Consider the following 4,651-nt stretch of genomic DNA (forward strand, 5'->3'; position numbering starts at 1 on the left):
ACCAGGTCTGCAGATGTATGTGGTGTCCAGTTTGCGGGTCAGGGTTGAAGATGTCCTTATACGACTTCTCTTGACTTCGGCGGCAGGATATGCTGGAAGGACCAAATGTATAATCCACTCCCTTTGTCGGTCCTATCCCAGGGGTAACATAGATTGAATGATTTTTCCGTGTAGGGACCGAGGCAGGATTTTAACATGAGGGGGAAGAGAAGATAATGATCAGTCAAGATACAACGCGTAGCAATCCGAAGATTTTTTTTTCTGTTAATGTAAGTCGGCAATTTCTGTTATTCACAGTGTCCTCCTCTTCACTCTTAAAAGAAGAAAATCTTAGAGATAGATTTATTTTGAGCAATTCTATTTGTACATTGATTAATATGTCAACACAAAAATTAAGCCGAATAAAATAAAACAAATACGGCGAACAGATATCACAAAGGTAATTTGGTCAACCAATCTCGCCTGTCCTCTGAATCAGCAGTAATTTTTAATCGGTCTAACAAAAGCCCTAACAACTACTACTGTTTATTATCCATAGTGCATGATAATGTGGTAGCCGGAGGCTTGAGTCCTCGTTGATTTGATGGAGCGGGCCAGTTGGCAGATTGCGGTCCGGCCGGCTGCTGCGCTGGCTGGAAATATCCTAATATATATATTTTAGAAAATACACTACTTAATTATTAAAAAAAATTGCTGCATGTTTAAAATTTTGTTGTGATTAAAAATATCCCTTGCTTTATTTTCCAAAATTGTTCATATCATTCAATAATGTGTGCCTCAAATTTAAAAAATCTTGTTGTATTTGAAAAACATGTTTGTGACATTTTTGTAAATAATACAATGGAAAATTTCGATTGTCAAATTTTGTAAAATTGTTTCGTACCATCAAAAAATATATATTTAAAAAATGTTATTAACACTCAAAAAAAGGTCCACCCATTTAAAAAAATGGTCATGGCATTTATTAAAAGTGTTCAATATGTGTTAAAAAAGTTAACTGTGTATTTTAAAAAGATTCAATATGGATTCAACAAAATGTTCAAGCGTATCAAAAGAATGGTCAACCTGTATATAAAGGATTTTTAAGGTGCATTTGAAAAAAAAATGTGTGTTGAAAAATGTTCAATGTCTAACTAAAAATGTTCAACGTGCATACATAAAGTGTTTAACTTGTATTAAAAAAAGGCATCATGTATTTGAAAATAGAAATAAGAAAACAAAACCATCAAACCAGTATAGTAATCTCACCTATATCTAAAAAAAGGCTAAGGTTCCCAGTTCTGCTGGCTCAATGAAACCGGAGACCTCCTAGCCAGCACCTTAAGCATCAAGGAACCAAACCAGCGCCTGCACCGGATGGTAACGAGCTGTGGCCCAAACCTACGCAAGCTATCTCTTGGCTACTCGGTTCGCCCGCTTGTTTCCTCTGTTGTTTTTCTTCCTGATTTTTTTTGTTCCCGATCTTGCTATTAACAAAACATGCCGGATCTTTAATGCTTTGGGAAAACCACTGATCACTGGTTGCTGGACAATGATCATTGACTTTTAGAACAATGTGCATGGATTTGAATTCGTCTTTTAAAGGTTCATGAATCTTCAAAAGTCAGTTTATTCATAAAAAGTTGAAGAATTTGTAAAAGATCACTAATTTGAAATTTTTCACAAACACAAAAAAGGTTCATGGTTTTAAAAGAAGTACATCAAATTCGAAAAAAGTTCACATATTTGGAAAAAGTTCATGAATTTTGTAAAAAGTTCAAGAATACAAAAAATTTCACGGATTTGAAAAAAGTTCATCAAATTGAAAACATGAAAATTTTGAATAAATTTCTCGGATATGAAAAAAGGTTAATCACTTTTGAAAAAAATATTGAATTTGATAAAAGTTCATCAAATTTGAATAAACATCCATGAATTCAGGAAAAAATTAATTGATTTTGAAGAAAAATATCCGTGCACTCAAAAAAGTTTATTCCATTTTGAAAAAGTTAACAAATACGAAAAAAACTTCACAAATTTTTATAAAAATTCAAATGTTTTTGAAAAAAGTTTCGTGAACTTAAAGAGAAGTTTTTGAATTTGAAAATGTTCACACATTATAGAAAAAAAAAGAAAGGGGAAAGTAAAAGGGAAAAAAGAAAAGAAGAGAAAAAGTAAAAGGGAAGGAAAGAAGAAGAAAAAACAAACAGTCCAGAAATACATTCAAAAACTGTTGGAAGCTTCCAGAAGCTTCCCAAAACCAGCCGGGAAGCTTCTGGCAGCTTACTAAAATCGGGGAGAGAGCTTAAGTGCATCTAGTACCTCTTTACACTAGTAGAAAACAGGGCTTTCGTCCAAACTCAATATACACATTAGTCTCGGTTGCATCACGAACCGGGACTAATGTGAGCATTTGTCCCGGTTCGAGCGGCTAAGAGCATCTCCAGCCGTTGTCCCCCCCCTGAGGCATAAAAATCGCCGCTTGGGGGCGAGCCGGCGGCATACTCGGCTCTGGAGGCGGTTTGGCACCCAGCCGTCGCCCCCAGGCGCCGATTTCGACTCATTATTCGGCCCAATTTTGTCCAAAAACGGCCCAATATCTGCGTGAATCGGCCCATATTCGACGCGGTTTGGCATATTTCGGCGTGAATTTTCTCATACAAATAGAAATCAATTAGTTCATCACATAGTTCGGCATGGTTCGACGTGTTTTTGCCTCCATAGTTCATCACAAAAAATCAATATAAATCAAATAGTTCAACAAATAGTTCAATACAAATTATATAGTTCAACAAATAAAAACTCAAGTTTAATCACATGTCATTCCCCGCGTCGCCCCGGCCTCGCCCTTGAGCCTCCATAGGTGCTCCACCAGATCATGTTCCAATTTTTGATGCACGTGTGGGTCTCGGATCTCCTGACGCATATTGAGGTAGTCAGTCCAGGTTGTCGGTAGCTGGTGATCAACTTGGGCAAGAGGACCCTACCTGTAATATGGTTCAGTGCCAAACACTGGCTCTTCCTGCTCGCTCTCAATGATCATGTTATGCAAGATGACACAGCAGTCATGATCTCCCACATCTGATCTTTTGACTAGGCCTGAGCAGAATACCGGACAACAGCAAATCGAGATTAGAGCACACCAAATGCCCGCTCGAGATCCTTCCTGCAAGCCTCCTGAACCTTTGCAAAGAAGGCGTTCTTGCCTCCTGGCACAGGGTTTGAGATAGTCTTCACAAATGTCGACCATCTCAGATAGATGCCATCAGCTTTATAGTACCTCTTGTTGTAGTGCCGCCCATTGACCTCGAAGTTCACCGGAGTAGAATGACCTTCAACAAGCTTGGAAAAGATAGGGGAGCACTGTAGGATGTTGATCTCATTATGAGTTCCTGGCATCCCAAAGAAAGAGTGCCAAATCCAGAGGTCCTGTGTGGCCACTGCCTCAAGTACCACACTGCAACCGCCTTTGACGCCTTTGTACAACTCCTGCTAAGCAAATCGACAGTTCTTCCATTTCCAATGCATGTAGTCGATGCTTCCAAGCATCCCAGAAATCCTCTTGCTGCATTCTGTGCTAGGATCCGAGCAGTGTCTTCCGCATTGGGTGTTCGCAAGTATTGCGGTCCAAAGACTGCCACCACTATCCTACAGAACTTGTAGAAACACTCAATGGTGGTGGGCTCGGCCATGTGCCCATAGTCGTCGAGTGAATCACCGGGAGCTCCGAATGCAAGCATCCTCATAGCTGTCGTGCACTTCTGGACTGAGGTGAATCCAAGTGTGCCGGTGCAATCCATCTTGCACTTGAAGTAGCTGTCGAACTCTCGGATGGAATTCACAATCCCGAGGCAAAGCTTTCGGCTCATCCGATAACGGCGCCGAAATGTTTTCTCACCGTGCAATGGAGCGTCGGCGAAGTAGTCTGAGTAGAGCATGCAGTAGCCTTCCAGACGATGTCGGTTCTTTGCTTTCACCTGCCCAGGTGCCGAGTCACCTCGCCGTGGCTTTTCACTACTCGCGAGCAGGCCGGCAAGGGCGGCGAGCACCATGAGATGCTCCTGCTCCTGGACATCGGCTTTGGCTTCCTCCTCCATCAACGCCGCGAGCATCTTCTCATCTTCAGAGTCCATCGCCGGGCCGGGCAAATCACCAAACACCTTACGGGCGAGGTGGGTGCAAAACCGGCGATGTATAGGCCCTGCTCGGCCGGAATGCCGAATAAGTTGCCCGGACGGTGGCGGAGAGGCTGTCCTCGGCGAAACCTCTTCTTTTTTCCGGCGGGGAATGAACTATCTAGCTGTGGTGGGCGGTGGACGGCGCCGGGATCGGCAGGGTGGCGGCCGAGCGTGGGGGTTAGTCCTGGCCATGGGAAGCCCAGCCCGGCCGGCCCTGCCCGAAAAAGCCCGGCTCGACGCTGCCCCCGGGCCGGGCTCGGGCCTAGTTTTTGAGCCCGAAGGCCGGGCCGGGCCGGGCCAGGGCCTATCATTTTTGCATTTTTCTGAAGGTCGGGCCGGGCCGGCCCGGAGTCCGACGGGCTTTTACGTGTTTGGACCGGGCTTGGGCCCAGAAACATAGGCCCGATGGCCGGGCCGGGCCTGGCCCGGGCCTGGGTTTTTTGTGTTGGGCTTGGCTAAGCCCAGCCCGAAGCCCGGCCCGGCCCGAGGTTTAG

Source organism: Triticum dicoccoides, chromosome 2B, assembly GCF_002162155.2.
Source record: "Triticum dicoccoides isolate Atlit2015 ecotype Zavitan chromosome 2B, WEW_v2.0, whole genome shotgun sequence".
Taxonomy (NCBI): Eukaryota; Viridiplantae; Streptophyta; class Magnoliopsida; order Poales; family Poaceae; genus Triticum; species Triticum dicoccoides.